This window comes from Tyto alba, unplaced genomic scaffold (assembly GCF_018691265.1).
Source record: "Tyto alba isolate M040663 unplaced genomic scaffold, T.alba_DEE_v4.0 Super-Scaffold_6, whole genome shotgun sequence".
Taxonomy (NCBI): domain Eukaryota; kingdom Metazoa; phylum Chordata; class Aves; order Strigiformes; family Tytonidae; genus Tyto; species Tyto alba.
This window is the reverse complement of record NW_024881327.1, coordinates 13,431,885-13,449,528: the sequence shown is the minus strand read 5'-3', so window position 1 is coordinate 13,449,528 and position 17,644 is coordinate 13,431,885.

The following is a 17,644-nucleotide window of genomic DNA, read 5'->3' as shown; positions in this document are numbered from 1 at the left end:
TGGTTTTTTTTTTTTGGTAAATTACCAATTTACAGTGGAAAACGAACAGAAAATATGTAAGGTTTTCTTGAATGCTACTAGGTATCTTCATTAATATACCATAAAGCATGTTTATCACACTCTCAAAAAACAAAACAAGACATAAGAAACCCTCTTCACCACCAGGAGAGAAGCTGCACCACTTTGTGGGGGAAAGTGTTATTGTACAGTAGCCCATATGCACATAATAATTTTGAAACGTGCTGACACGTCGCACGCTACACCAGACAAGTGGCTTGGCTATTGCTGCTTGCACTGAATGCTGGATTTGCTGTATGTAAACATACATATCAGTGGTTCTATACCTTGAGATTGCAGAAAGTTGATGTTGAGAGTCCCAACTGACTGGATTAATTTTGTCTGCGGCCAAGCATAACACCACTTTAGAGTCTCACAATCTATCAAGGGAGAAATTCTAATTGGATCTAACAAAGGGCTCACTGCTGAGGCACACGTGTTAGAAAATAGTTTCCACATCACATAAACTATACTACTAAGGAGAATTATAAAAGGACATATTTTCAGAGCTCTGGAAAAATGACACATTATATTAACAGATATTGCTTTCAAGTATACCGCTTTCAGGAAAGTATCATGTAAGTTATAAATAATGCATCTACTCAGATAACAGCAGGTATGATGAATCAGGCCTGGATTCAGACACTGTTACTGGCATTCATTTGTGCTACACTTCACTACAGGAAAATGTGGCAGAAGATGCTTCACAGTGGAAATACCAGAATCTTAATTTTCAAAGTTATGCACTAAAAAGGAAAAAGTGAAAAACGGATGCTGAAAAACAATCTAAGATGCTATGAGGGAGGAAAAGCAAACACTTAAATTCTGGGACCAGAAAAAAATACATCTCAGCCTTCCACTAAAGCTATCTTTTGTGTTCCTCTCCGGCTACCTTTTCTCCGTGACAGGCATCTCAGTCTTCCTGACTAAATGTGCACAATACCAGAACTACTAGTTGATAGTGCCATGCTACTACTAAGTGCACAGTACTAATCCCATCAACCTTTCTTCACCAATCCATGCCTCTCTCTGCTCGTGCATCTCTCCCATCTATACTTCAAGTGGAATAAGCCTATCTGGGCATCTCCTTTGCTTCAGCAACACAGGAGGGAAAGGTTGTCAAAGCAGAGCATGGGAAATTCCTTCATCATCATTGCCCAAAATGTCCAATGTTATCACAGTAGTTCATAACATCCTCATACTTCTTCTGGTTGAAGTACCAAGAAGGATTCAAGACTTTAATCAAATATGATTTGATGCTATGATATCATGTAGTTCCATTGTAATTAATCTATCTTTACCTACACTCACTTTAGTTATGCTCAGAAGTTAGGGACACTGGAGAAACTGGGCCTGGGCACTTTGCAAATGAGGCCCTACGGTCAAGAGTTGCAAGGGGAAGCAAAGATATGGTATTTAGAAGTCTGAAACTTCTGAGAAAACAAATGGATTGTCTAGCTGCAAGCGACTTTTAATAAATTAACAGGAGGAAGTTTTCACATTATTTAGAGTTGTCACCATAGATTTGTTCTCAGGAGCATCTAGCCTAGGAGCTCCCCTTATCTTCTTGCAAAAGGAAAGGTGTTCCTGACCCTAAGACATGCTCCTGATTATGACGAGAGAAGGAGAATACTGAATCAGACTGCCCAAGGTAGGAAAAAGCAGGTATTGTAAAACCAGGATATGCTCTGCTGGGAAGCCTCACTATAGCCACCCCCCATAGTCAGGGGTTACTGCCATACCACATAACATTAAGTCCCATGCTGCTACCGCTGGAATTTTAATAATGTGGACACACATACACACAGACCAATTAACCTTGGTAGGGAGGAGGAAAGGCAGAAAAAGAAACCACATCATACCAGAAACCTTCTGATTTGGCTCTGGACTGAGGGCACCAGCCATTGAAAATAAATCAAGTCTTCATTTTGCATTTCCTTGCCCTTGACCACACTAGCCCACCAGCTGCTCACCTCGCATTCCCTACCCTGCTGATGAGGAAACAGGTACTGGTTTTGGCAGGGATAGAGTTAATGTCTTCATAGTAGCTCATATGGTGCTGTGTTTTGGATTTGTGATGAAAACACTGTTGATAACACACAGAGATGTTTTAGCTATTGCTGAGCAGCCCTTACGCAGCATCAAGGCCTTTTCTGCTATTCACACACCACCCCACCAGCAAGGGGACAAGGGGTGCACAAGAAGTTGGGAGAGGACACAGGTGAGACAGCTGACCCCAACTGACCAAAGGGACATCCCTGGCCCTATGATGCCATGCCCAGCAATTAAAGTTGGGGAAAGAACAAGGAAGAGGGGATGTTCGCCTTACAGTGTTGGCCTTCCCAAGTATCCATTAGGTGTGATGAAGCCCTGCTTTTCTGGAGATAGCTGAACACCTGCCTGCAGAATGAATTCTTTGTTTTGCTTTGCTTGCCTGTGCAGCTTTTACTTTACCTGTTAAACTGTCTTTATCTCGACCCATGTTTTCTCTCTTTTTCCCTTCTGTTCTCTCCCCCACCCTGCTGCGGGGCAGCGAGTGGCTGTGTAGGGCTGAGCTGCCCACCAGCATTTGCCCACAACAAAAAGTCACTACAAGCTTTCCCACATAGTGCCTTGCTGTAGCTACATCTGCCAAGAAGCAATAATAAGTGAAAACACATGGGAAGAGTGACACTAGTTTTGCCTGCCCTGGCTAATGTATCTTAGTGAATCAAAGGCTAAGGCAGCATTTGATTGCTGTCTACCAGCATGTCAAGGGAATGCCAGGAAGGCACAAATAAGTAGAGAGGAAAAAGCAGCATTTATGGTAAGGGCAATGTCAAGCATCATGTATGAAGCAGTTGTGATGATGTTCGGGCTGGAAATGAAAAAAATGTTCCTTACAGCTCCAGGGCTCAGCATCAGAAAACAACGTCCACGCAGGAGAAACAGAAAGCAGACATTCAGCCTTTAGGAGAAGAAACTTGCTACTTCTACAAAAGGATCTGTGCATTAGATGAAAAGGCAGAGAACTGGAAAGTGACCCGGGGGGATATCTTGCTGGTCTGCTGCCAAGAAAGACTGAAAGAGAAGCCCAGAGCATGGGGAGCTCCTCTAGGTAGCTTCTGGTCCAGCAGTCAGCTCCTAATTAGGATTCCTCAAGAGAGGTCGAAGGAATTACTCTCAATAGCTTATTTTGATATTGGGGCACTAAACCCTACTAGAAGGCGTAGGTTAACATCTGCATCTCAAACCATTCCTAAGTAATAATAATTAAAAAAAAAAAAAAGTGGCACTCTTATAGAGATCAAAGAAGTATTTCATTTAAAAAGGTGTAATTTATCTCCCACGTGTTCATCTACAAGCCCCAGCATTATTTTGATACTGCAAGGAAAAGGATCCTGGTTTTACAAATATTCATTGCTCTGTCTTAAAACACTTAAATGCTAGGATAGGACAAATGGAACTGTCTTCAGGAGGGTCCATTTCCCACCATTGACTACAGAGAAACATTAAAGAATAAAAGTTAAGTGAGATAAATGCCAGTTACCAATGCAATGACACAGAAAAAAAATTGAATGAACAAACCCATACACAGTATTCCCCATCCGAATGGGCCATTAAAACACCTAGTAAGAAATAAAGATAATAAACAAGGACTTCACTGGCAGTTAGGGTGTGATTGTCTAAGCTCCCACCTTAACTATCATACTTAGCAACCTCTCTTCAAGTGAATTACATACTCTATTTCTTTAAACTTCAGAGGAGTAATAATTCCCAAATTCATGGGTAAACCAGTTAACTAATAGCTCATAAATCACAATAGTGATTTTAAAAGCTTCTTTCTCATGTAGCACTTAAACAAGAAGATTTCACTTTGATTTTAGCCAAATATTCTTCATCAGCCTTCTCAAGTCACCCTGGAAGCTGATGGAGCTGTGACTCTGCCGTGCCCCTGCGCTTGTGGCTGCCTTCACCTGGCTGCTCTGGCATTGCAGAGGTTGCAATGCTGAGCAAGCCAAGAGGTTCCCAGGAATGTTATGCACACAGTGCTAAGCCTTTCCTACCAACCTAGCGGGTGAGAGATGAATTATTTTGTCTAGGGGGTTTCTTGTTTTGCTTTGAAACACGATGTTCTGCAAACAAAGACTTTCCTGGGCTTTGCAAACAGAGACAGAGGGGAATGGGGGGGTAGGACAAGGTTTTGGGCTTGCCAAATGAAATTATAGTCCTATTAAAAAACAAGCAACCAACTAATGAGAGCCCAATGACATAATATAAACATCTTTGTTTCCTTCAGGAGATTAAAGGCAGTTCATAAACGTACTCTGAAAAATAGAAAAAAAGTGCACGAGGTGGAGGTGTGTCTTGACATTTAAAATCTAGTTTTAAACTTTTCCACTGCTGATTTTTTTTTTTTTTAATAGACAAAAATCCTTTAGAAAGGATCATAGAGAAAGGTCATATAAATATCAGGGCATGTTCTAAAGAAATAAGTGAGCTGTGTTCAGGGCAACGTGGAAGCACTCAAACCAGCACCAACATTTATCGAGTACTCTACTCACTGCTCCCTTTGATACTCAAGCGTTATTTTTCCTATAAGTTGATGCAAACTTTGAAGTTTTGCACAAGATCTTGAAAGAAATATAGAGTGTAACCAGCTGCTAAGTATGATTCTCTAGCTAGTGGTTTCCATGTATATTATATAGAAAGCATAAAAGGGAATAGGTTGAGCAATGTAAACTGCCAACAGTGAAACTCTTTGAAATTTTATGCTAGATAAAAGCATCTGTAGTCTCAACACTTGTACCCTGTAGTCCTGCACAATGATAAAAAACAGCGTCCAGTAGAACAGCTGGAGTTCACTGAAAGACAGTAGAGACAGCATTTGAATACAATTTGCTCTGGATATGCTCAAGTTGTATGAGACACACTTTCACATCCATAATAAACCTCTTGGGACAGTTAGTCCATTAGATGATCCATCATTTTTTGAAGCTTTAGAAAATCAGAGGCAAAGGACTGGATAAAAAAGCATGTTGTCAAGGAGAAGGCAAACCTGCAAGACAACGTATCTAAAACTATACAACATGCTTTGTATACATGGGATGTGCTTGACATAGTTATAACTAAAAGTTGTATCTTTTACCTGTTGTCCACAGACCCTCACAGGGAATTTTTAAACACATGAAGTGTACTGTTTGGCCAGGACCCACAAGCAGCCTGCGCACTCAATACCACCACTCAGGCTGAGCAAGCATCCCTGTCTACAACCACAGAGGTTCTTTTGCCAAAATATTGCTTGCTTTCCAGAAACAGTAACACAGATACAGCACCTGATGCTAAATTAAATGCAACTTCTGCTCTGTGAAATGGAATAAAATCATGTAATCTGTGTCCAGATCATAGTCATGTATTTCGCGGGTATTAAACTACACACAGAGAAAGGAACCACCTGAATTTTCTCCTTGAAAAAATACCTTGTCCATGGGAAAATTGCAGAGATACATAAGATGGCAAATGAGGTCTTGCATGCATGCATGCAGCAGCATTCATTTAAAGTGACCAGTCTGAAGTATAACACAGAAATACAGAGGGAGTGCGTATATAAACACACTGCAATAAGAAAAGCATTTCAATAGGTTATTGTGTTCAAGGTAAATGCCTGATGAATGAAGCGGAAAAACAATTTACCAAAATCAAAAAAATTGCTAATGGAATTGCTCTGGTTTACATATCTAACTTATTTCCTTGCTCTTCAGCCTGTTTTTTAAACTCTCATCCTGAACCACCTCTTAAGGGAGAAAAGAGAAGAATTCAGTCAATATTGTACTTAAAGTCACGTATGAAAATTAAAAGGACTAAGGTCCAAAGTAAATACTATTTTCACAGCTAACAAACTACAAAACTGCAGTATAACCAGTAAAAATGAAAACTGTTTTAAAACTGATGAGCCGAAACGGTGCTTTTACTAACCATAATCCACAAACTGCTAGGGGTTTGCAACTGAGTAAAGTCAGTAGACTTAATTCTGTGAAGAGCTGAATTCTGTCTCCTATGTGAGCTCTATCTGTACCTGGGGCTACATCTGTACACTGTTAAATACTGGAACACAGTCATAAAGCCTAACAACCTTAGAAAGTCTGTGTAGCACCCACCTAGCACCTGACACTACAGAAGCTTGGAGAACTCTGAGACCAAGAACAAAAAGATGCTTAAGGGCTGAAGAAGTGGGTTTATAAGGGGAGATTAATACTTGACTATATACATGGTTGAGTAAAAGATTACATTAATGTGTCAAAGCAATGTCTTCAAGCAATCAAAAACACCTCACAAAAATAGTTTGAGCATGCAAAACCAGTAAATGCTATAGGGAACAGAAAAGGGTCTGAAGGCAACTGATGTTCTTTAAAAAAACCAAGCTGGTCCCCCACAATTGCTCCTTGTACTCTCAGTGAGGGCAAAGATTAAGGAGGGAAAGCTTCCCATACCACAGAAATTGGTGATGTTTCTCTGGAGCGGGGCAGTTCTGCTGCCTCTACCTCTACCTCAGAAGTGGATGTAGGACATAGCAAGAAAAAGCAGAAGAGGGAGCTAATTTTCTGAAAACCAAAGTGGGCATCTGTGAAATAAAAAAAAAATAAACGCTCCTTTCCACCTGTAGGAAAGTGTTGTAAGGCAAAAAAGGATGAACTCCAAGGATTTCTATGTCATAAACAGGAAAGGACTGTAGAGTTATTCAGACTCAAAGTTTTGTTGTGTTTTAAAATGAGCAACTACACAGAGGATTTTACCCATAGCTACAGTAATTTGCACATGCTAACAAAAATAACCCAGAACATTTTACATTACTGCTTCTATTGTGATTCATTTCCACAGCTGATGATACAAGAACTGTAAGTGGGGAAAGCTGATTAAGGGAAAATAAACAAGGCAAATGACACTGCACCCTCTCAAGGTCTGTAAAAATAACCAAGCGAGCTTGTGTAATTTCTGTATTTTCAGACTTTTCGGTCAAGCGGAATAGGACACTGGAAAATACTCCATGTGCACATACCTGACAGTAGCAGAGTGAGGAATTTTATTATAACCATTAAGATGACGTTAGACATCATTCCCGTCAGCAGCTTTGAAGATTACTGAATAGCTAAGGATGCTTGTTTCCCATGAGTTTAAAGTGGTTTAATCATCATCATCCGACTTTCTCAGTGTATTTTTTGGATAAAAACATATTTTATAAGTCTGTTAAGAAACAATGACCTTCCAGTTTGTGATGTCATTTGCCTCTTTTGGCAGGGTCATTTTGAACTGAACAAAATCAGCTGTTGCTTTCATTTCAGACCTTTCATATCATCTATTGCCATTCTTTCCTTGTAACTCATGAGCGTAACGTCTGCAACCCCATCTCATCAAGTACCCCTTCCTCCTGCTGCTGAACACAAGGGCAACCTTCTGACTGACTGCTGCAGGGTCAGATTTAAGGACTAGACTGTAAATCTGAACAAACAAGTTTAGCCAAAGATAACTAAATTGCAAGCTCTGTTAAATTTTCCATGTGGAAAGTCTCAGTTTGTCAGTCTCCCAGTGTTCATCACCTTAAAGTCTACCTTCTCCGAGTGACAGTATGATGGGCAGCACCCCACAGGCTTAGCTCTAAGAACTCCAAAAATCAAAACGAAATTCTGACAAGACAAAGAGATGTTCCCATGTTTACACAGATGCATCTGATAGGTAAGATAAAAATTTGTTGGGTGAAGTTCTTCGTAGATATTTTTTAAGCAAACTATGTACACACACTCCATATCATAGCTTGCATTCCTGAAAGTATGATGCTTACAGTCCTTATCTTTGTCGCTTACCACCTCTTTGGGTCTTCCCTCTGGTAAGTGTTGAACCATACAGCCCACATAAACTTAATCAAACAGAAGGGAATACCCCAAAGACATAACTACCATGAAATTCAGCATAGAGGAGAGAAAACCAAAGTTCCAACATCATGAGTTCCACAATCATGTTATCTGCTCTGTGCTTATCAGCCTGCCAGCAAGCAGTCCATTGTAACACCGGAAGAGGTAGAATTTTTGCCAGGTAGGTTTATCCAAGTAATTTAGTTGAATCTTTCTCAAGATGGTCACAGAAATAAAATGGACTGTGAAGTACCAGTACTATTATTTTTATGGATACAATTATGTCAATTTTGATTGAACTTTTTTTGTGAAATCTTATGCATAGATACTATTTCAAAGAGACACTTCATATATTAGCAGTCTCCTGATGATAGCTACCAAGTACATTTTAGTGTAGCCCCTTGTTTTATTTTCACGAACAAAGGACCTACTGGAAATATACATCGGTTACCTTATGATGGTTATGGACATCTAATACCATTTTGGATTTCCTATCTCAGCTGACATGGTAAGCATCATGATAGGAGTTAGTACAAACACATAAGGACAGAGAAGCTATGCCCGAATTCCACACGTGGCACAATTCCCTAGACATATCTGTAAGGCCAGCTGAACTGCACATGGCAGTTGCTAGTTTATGTCTAAATGATTAATTTACTAACTTGCTACTCACACCTCTTGACTATGAATTCTCAGTTCAAACTGGATCCCTCAGCTTCTTTGGGAGGATCATAAATACATCAAGAGAGAGGACAAAGAGAGATTGTAACTCATGTCAGCTAGTGATTTGAACCAGAATCCCTTTGGGGTGTGCTCTGCATTGATGCCTCCGGCCACAAAAATCAAGTAACCCAAAAAAAATAACTAAGTCAGGCTGACTTATGCAAATCTGGTTATGTGGGCTTCAAAAAAGATCAAGAAATATCAAGCTTTATTTGAAAAATCCGAGAAAATAAATTGACATATTCAATGAGTAATAAACACATTAATCTTGTTAGTCAGCTGGCCCCAGCAGATGTTGACGACCACCTACAGAAAGCACACAATGGTTTCAAGAAGTACTATTTTGAGAGCAAACCTTCCTCAAAAAAATGTTATGACCAGATGTTTAAAAGAAATTTTAAATCTTTTCAGACATGAGTGAAAAAAATCTCAATACCCAAGACAGACAGGAGTTAATTGAGAAACTCTCATAGTAAAGTGTTCAACATGATTTGTATTCGCACCAGTGCTGGGCCATATTTCCTGGACAATTATAACATGAGATGGACCCATATGAAAAATAAACCACTGCAACTTTAAAGATAAGGCTCCTGGAAACCATCTCCAGGATAGTTCAGATACATATATCCTATAGTAACATTACTGATGGAATGCTATGGCTCAAAGAAAGACAAAAGTTTACATGGGCACAGTCCACAGGCTTTGCAGGTGCCAGCCCATCAAAAAAATGTAGTAGCCACAGAATCTGCATTTATTGGAAAAAACCTTATAAAAAAGAGCTCAGAAATGCAACCGAAAATCCAGCCCAAGTATTACTTTCAAAAGCAGATCAAAAGGAAGTACAGGTGCCTCAAAATCCTGATTATAAAAGAAAAATGACCGAGATAAAGCCCACATAACTGTTCACTGTGCCACAGGGGATTGCCTCTGTTTCAAACTACCTGAAGACTGCTACAAATAGAGGCTTCTCAACACTTCTTATAAAGAAGCAGAATGTATTATTTTGCATATAATTTTTTTGGCCTCAAACAATGGGCACAAGTGAATGCCAGTGTTAGTTCTACCGTGCCAAAAGAGAGAAAATAGATTCCAGCTAACTCGTACTGTGCAAAGACTGTGAGCATGCACTGCATGAAACTGTCAAGCAGGAACTTGGAGGCATTCCCCACAATGATAACCTCTTAAAGTCAGGACCAGCGAGGACAACTGATACCAATGGAAGTTTCACCGCTGAGGTTACGCGTGCAGTCTGGTCACACCCTCACACCATACTGCCAACAAAACCGTTGTGGGCAGTAGTCTTGGGGAAAGACCCCTAGCACATGAGCTGCCATGCACTCTGGTCAGCAACTCAATCTACATGCAGATACATCCAGGACTCTGGAGAATTGAGCAGAGTGGACCCATCACCCTGTAAGGATGGATAGATGAAGCACTAATGCCAAAAGGCTTCTTCGAACTTCTGAAATCCCTATCAGTAACCATCAATACATGCATAGACTCAAGTGCACAGACCTAAGGAAACCACAAAACTGCAAAAACAAGAGTGTACGAGATAAATTCAACAACAGTGTGTTGAAGAAGAATATTCTTCTGTTATTTAACACATTCCTAGTATCTTTTATGCACCTTACTGTGTATGTGACATGAGTTCAGTGATCAACAGAACTGTATTATTTGTATATGGTACATTTAAGCAAGAATTAAAGTTATATTTATCCCTCTGTCAAGAACCTTTCTTGATTAAGGAATGTGTAAAAGAGCTGCTATCAACAAGCATTTACTGTCCAATTGGAGAGTATTAGCCTTAAATGCCACGATTACTGCTGCTAAGCAAATACTCAACAAGTTTTCATACTACACAAAGGAACATCTTCTAAACAATAAAAGCAGCTGAAGTTTTTGACACTGGCTTATTTGACAACAAACACAGCACTTGGCTGCTTTTGTTCAGGGAAGAATACTGTGTAGAGAGGGAGGGAACTGGGGGAGGGATGACAAAATTGGTTAGTGGCTGGAAGAGAGCTGAAGTAGTACTGGAAGAAGGGGAGGTAAAGTCACTTAAATGGAAATAACATTTCCTTTTATCACCGAAATAGCAGAACAGCCTCCATCAATTCATTATTTAATTCATTAAATAAGCAGCCCATTTATTTTATTTTTCACTACTGAATTAAAGAATTATCATTTGCAACACCTTTTACAAGATATTCTAATTATGCTTAAAGGAAATAATTCAAAAAGTATTTTGCAAGACTTATATTTGGGATTTTTTACATCTTTCAATTTAGATAACTCTTGGAGTGCTAATATAACAAACCACAGTAAAATATTTAACCCAGATACATAAACATTTCAAAAAACCATTTCATTTGAAAATATATTCCCCCTTTGAGAGTTTTATGGAAGAAACATGACAAAAAAATTACTGTATTTAAATGTGGACACCTCTATTTTAAAAGTGTATGCAACAGCTGATATTTTAGCACACAACCATTCTCGGCAAAACAAAATTACATTTGCATTCCCAAATTATACACCTTCATAGCCATAAAAACCTTTGACTTTATCCTGTCAGCTGTGGTATATTTTCCTGACATTACAGAAGTCCAGTAACGAGAGAAGGAACATTCTTTTAAAGGACATTAGTACCAGTTTTAACTGCAAAAACAGCTGTTTATTTTGTTACAAATCTAAATCTTGGCCTGCATAGATTAAAAAGATGCAAAGAGTTCTCAAGAGCATAAACCGATCCTTGTTTTGCAGTTGAACAAACGTTTAGCAGTTCTTCTGTTTCTATAGCTAACCTCTTTTCCTGCTTTTAAAAAAGAAGGGAAGGGGGGAAGTGACCAAACCTGCACTAATTATCCTCCTCATCCAGCCACACATTCTGTCAGAGCCATACTTTTATCCAGGTCTAAGGACAATAAAGAAAATAAAAGGAGGGGCAAGGACGTCCTAAATTACAGTCACAAACTGAGTTCCTTTGAAACTGGCTCACAGAATTTAATAATATGTGCAAAAGGGTGGACTACATCAGCGCACTCAGAAAGTCTCCACCATCATCCTCACCTTCCTGTGCAATGGGCCATCTGCTGGAAAATGCCGTACCCATAGCCAAAAGCTGTGTGTGGGCTGTAGGAAAAAAAAAAAAAAAATGCAGCAAATCCCCAAGATTAATGACTTCACACATGCATCCCTTGTGCTGCAGCCCAGAGCTGTTTCCCCATCCCCCCCCAAACCACACAGAACCGTGACCACCGCCACCATCATATGGTTTCCTTCCTCATTCAGCAAAGATTAGCACAGAGATCTGCCCATGAACTACGCTTGGCAGTGCCTCACGGTGGGATAAAAATCACCCTAATTACCCTCACTCAGATATAGACCCTTTCAAGAATACAGCCCCTGGTCCAACACTTCACCTTATTATATACCTTAGGGAAAATACGGAAGGGACTATGAGATTCAGAAAAGGTTGTTCTGTGCAAAAAGTTTCTCAGCTCTTGATATTAATTTATTATTCATTCCCCACCACCTTTCCTTATTTGATGATATGGCTTACAGACCACAGGCTGTTTAAGATGTAGTTTAAAGTTGCTAGCAACTATTCGTGGTAATTTCCAGTCCTCACAAAAAGAAAAGCCATTGCTCAGTCCATTCTTGCATCCAGAGACAGCAGATAACTGATCAACATCTGTTAGAAAGCAAAAAAATCACCTGTAATTTAGATCTGTCTTCTCAGAGAAAACACATGCATCACCTGGGATAGCTCAAAGGCCTTACAAACCTGAATTGAAACTTGCAGCACACAAGCTAAATAAGAAAGGTAATTATTTTTAAAAGCGCTGAATACTCATACAGCTCAATGAAGTTAACAAGCACCAGAGATGTACATGCATGCTCTGAAATCAAGCCAATAAACTACCAAACCAGTAATGATCAGTCCGTGGTCACACAAAAAGGACTATCTGGGTTTGCAATTGCTCCCTGGGACAACAATACCATTTAGAGGACAGATCCCTCCCCCCCCCCCCCCCCCCCCCCACTGGAGCAATATTCCAATTTAAGCATGATTTTACTATTTCAGCCTATAGTGATTTAAGTGAAATAACCTCTGCAGATAAAAAAAAAAAAAAAGATCCATGCTGTTTGTTACATGATGTCTACATTATATGTGTGACATGTACACTTTAAAGCGCAGACTAAATGAAAGGGTCAACGCAGAGCCTGGAATGAAAACAGGAATTGCTGTGTGCATCCTTCAAAGATTTTATTATAATCCTTTCCAATGTTCACTATGATCTCTAACCATTAATAGAACATATAGACAGCTGCTGCCTGAAGTAACCTGTCCCTTCTGTCCTCGGCCAACGTGAGAAGCAGAAGCAGTCAAAGTCCTGACCTTCCCCTGCGAGCTTTCCTGTGCTTTCACTCCCCAACATTAGGCTGACAGCATTCTCCTTCACGCGTACCTTCAGACAACTCACAGGCTTTGTTTCAGGGTAGTGAAGCTACATTTGTTCACTCCAGTCCAGCGGGGATCTGAGCAGCTAGCATCAGTGTACCTACTGGGAACCCCTTAAGCTCTGCGTGTTACACCGTTACTATCGGTTAGCTTATTCACAAGACCAAAACCCAGTGTGGTAACTCTGCAGGACCTGTGTTGGCATTATGGTGCTTGAATCTTCTGTACCCTACCTCATGCGTACTGCCTTCCACTATTTTCAATGAAAAAAACATGTATCTTTTAGGATATTAGTTATACACCAAAACCAAAACAAAACAATAATCAAAAACTCTCCATCTGTAGAGTTTGGCATCTGTCAAGTACCATTTAAGAGTATTGCTTATTCTTGAGTCACAGGGAAAATAATTTAATTTGAGAAAGACAGCATCTTCAACTGTTCATTTCTGTGCTGGCCAGCTAAGCCCAGCACTCTTGGCAGGAGGATTGCCTCAAGTCACTTGAAGACAGTGAGTGATGTTCTCTGGTGTCACAGCTGGGGAAGAGACAAAGCAAGGCAGGTGCCTTTGCACTGACACAGACCAGGCATGCTTCCACCACCACCTGAGGGTGCTGAGGACCCCACCTTGCAGCAAGAAGGACACAAAGAAGAGTGAGGCACAGCAGCTCCTCAAATGCTCCAACAATTCCCAAAGCAACTGCCCACTTAGGTCCTTAATGTTATGGCAAAGCACTATCTAAAAACTTAACTCAGCCCTCAAATCCTTAATTTATCCTTAACAACACTACTTTTGGTCAATCAGACTATTTACAGTTTATTTTTCACCTTGAGCCAAGTCCAGTATTTAAGTATGACTAGCATAAAAAATATTTCAAGAGGCATTTCAATACATGTAAAACAACTCCTGCCTGTACGCAAATGCCCCACCAACTTCTAAAAAGATTTAGCTTCGATGATTAAACCTGTAAGAATATATCCATTTACAGAAGTAGAGTCACACAGTTTTAGTTTTTATTAAATTTGCAGTAAGAGAAAAGAAATGCCAAGAATGGTTTATAGAAACAGCTGAAATGCTACTAAGGAAAGAAATTACATTGGGATTAATAATTTCAAATATATGTGCAGCATTTGAGAGCAGAAGGGCAGTATAAAAATAGATCAAACCCTTTTGACAGCTCTCATTTCTTCACACCATTCCAAGTCACGTTGCCTGAACTGGCAAGGTGAATCAGAAAAATTTAGTTCCCACAAAGTATGAAATCTACTCTTTAGCAGAAAGCTAGCAAAACATTTATGCATAAATTAAGCTCCAGGTTAAGTAAATCCAATGGTATTATGCATACACACACAAAGTCAAACAACTCAAGACTCAAGCCACAAAAAATAACGTTTACAACCAAGAGGATTAGAAACTATTCTTTGTGTTGCTTCGGGTTTTGTTTTAAAAATTAAACACTAATTCTCAAAATAACAAATAGCTTCCACGAAACCTTAAAACCAGCAAGTCAGAAGAAAATTCCACAAGTTCAAAACACAGCGCATGTCGTTCAGATCACGTCGGTTCTTGTCAGGAGAGCAAATTTCAGTCAAAATGAAACAGTCCTCAAAAATCCCATGATCCAGTTAGAGAGACTTGATTACTCCCTGTCAATGGACTTCTGAGTAAAAAAGTTACGAAGGTTATCTTTATTTTCTTTCATTTTTAATTGGAGTAAACTATTGATTTCTGCAGATCCTCAATCAGCAGCATCCCTATTACACTGAACAACCTAACAACGCTGCGTAATCCCCACTGTAAACAATTACTTGGGGTGGGGGGAGTTGTTCTGACTTGCTTGTGGAAGAAGCACAAGAGAAATAGCAAGCCTAAACTGTTGTGATATGCGGTTATCAGAGAAAAAAAAATAATTAGCTTCAAGTTAAAAGCGTACTCGTCTTCCTCTTCAAATGCACAAATATGGATCTGCCTGCTGCTCCAACAGCTGGTGGGGAGCAGGGGAACCTGTTCCTCCCATAAAATACAAATGTGCATCTATGTGATGCCACTGCTGCTCACATACCAGTAGCAAGCATAACTCACATGTCCTATGTAAGCAGAGTTAACCCCTAGATAAGCCCCCAAAGTTTACCATCCATTTGCAATTAATACCAAAATTCTAGAGGTTTTTTTGCTCTTTAGCTATAGTAAAGTGATTATGTCTGTGACAAGGCAGACTTGAAAAAGGAGATTAATACTTGTGGGAAGAATGTTTCCTGCTGTAGGAAGCTCGCTTCACGTGACAGTGATGGGTGTCCCGTGAAAACCAGCGAGCTAGGCAGACTGCAGTTGGAACACAGAAATCACATCTGCGATCTTAAAACAAATCACTTCTTACCACCTCCCTGACAGAAATTATACTAGTATTTTAAACCCTAAACACAACACAGATTCAAAGCCTCATGTTCAGAACAGTTGCAAAACGCTGAAGGTAGTAGCCCTGAATGCCTGCCTGGGAGCAGTCACGAATAAAGGAAAAAGACAATACATGTTAATATTTTTAAAGACGAAAGCATAAAACAGTCTTCAGAATAACTGAAGCCTCATTTTGCCCATCAACAGCAGCAGCTGGGACTCGACCTCATTCTTAACCCAGGGTCTCAAAGCACTTCATAAGGGGTACTTGTGTTTGCACCCCCCTAGACAAAAACTGAAATACAGAGACATTATGGACAGATCCTGGGGCATCTCCTTGAAGTGACAGTGACCCTGCTTAGCTCAAAGGGTTTCTCTGCTTCCATTCTCCAGTAGGACAAGACCCTACAAGACTTGCCTATGAATAAAGGAAGTCTATGATGCTTGCACACACTTAATTATATTTCTGCAGGCTACAAAAGTCTTGCTATATTCATTTTAACAAACTCTACTGGATAGTTATGCCTGAAGAGAAATTCCCTGTTAGGAAAAAAAAAAAATGTTCATCCAACTTCAGTAGCAAATGCAAATAGCTAATTAACCTTATCTCCATTACACTATCCTGACTTTGCAATACATCTGGCACAGAAGCAAGAATTTTTTTGCCGTGTCCAAATCTTCTCACATATGTACAGAGCCTACAATCAACAGGCTCTAAAGCAAATCTGACTAGCAAACATTTAGCCTGCATGTACACCTACACCCTCTGCACTGTATTCTATATGCACACTTGTGGATGTCATTTCATCATCCCTTCTAATGGGGAAGATAGAAATCGGCAGACATATGAAGAAAATTGTACTTAACTATCTGGTTACAAATAAAGCTGTATCTGTGTACTCAAGAGAGATAAAAACAAAGTAGCTAAATCCTGTTCATCTACACATTATCAATCCAAGGCAAATAATCATTCTGTTATTTCAACCACCATGAGGGTTGTTTCCACTAAAATAAATATGGGCCTAAAATATGTGCTTCAGCATTTCACCTTTTCCTAGTCTGTTTTAATTACAACCTTTTTTCCTTGGCCAAAATTGTTAAGGATAAAGGAAAGCAAGTTGGGCAAAAGGTCAGCATATACTGAAATTGAAATATTCATCAGAACAGCTATTTCTGCCAAGGAAGATAATCACAAAGTTAATGTCTCATTTGATCCTTAATTGTCCTGTGTGTTTTTAATTATGAAAGGGGGGGGGGGGGTGGGGGGGGGTGGAATTAACCTAGAGCTAATTATGGTCTTGATTCTACAAACCTGCAAGTGTGTAATTTCATTCACATAAGTATTCCTCAGTGAAGTTATGTATGAGCAAATACATTTGTAGCTTCAGGGAATAAGTCTTGAATAACTTAACTTTTTAAAACCTTTTAAATGGCTGCTTTATAAATATTTCTTATAGACAACCTATTTTGTATTTTAGGCATTACATGTGAAAGTTTTCTGAACACCAAATAATATGTGCTTTTGTTTCAGAAAAACAGCAACAGTTATGTTTGTGTTAGGAAGTAAGTGGTAGTTTTAAAGAATGAACATTTTAAATACATGACTTTATTCATCCTGGTCTGTGAAACTATAGTCTTTGGCTTAATAACATCAAAGCATAGAGGTTCATAGCAATATATTTTGACTTTAGCACTGAATTAATTTTCAACATGTAACACTATCAGTTTCAGGGGAAGAAACTTCTTGAGACTTGTGTACATGCAGGTCCCTGCGTACTACAGTGCACTCACTGCTGAAAAAACTTTCTGGAACATTTAAAGGGGGAACCTATGCTCACTGCTGCTCTCCCTGCACCCACAGCTCTACCCCAGTCTCTTCATCACATTCAGTAGTTTGCATCCATAGCCTCAGACTCTGTCGACCCATACCTGCCGTCCTGCAAGCTGCCACAGGTGACTCCAAATACCAATTATATAGGGCTCAAAAGTGTAATCACGACTTCCATGCCAACGCCCTCCCAGCTGGCCATTGCACCACCAGATGAGGACTTGCTGTAGATCCAGACACAAAACAGAAAATAACTCCTTCAGCCTACTTTCCCAGGGAAATGTTTAGA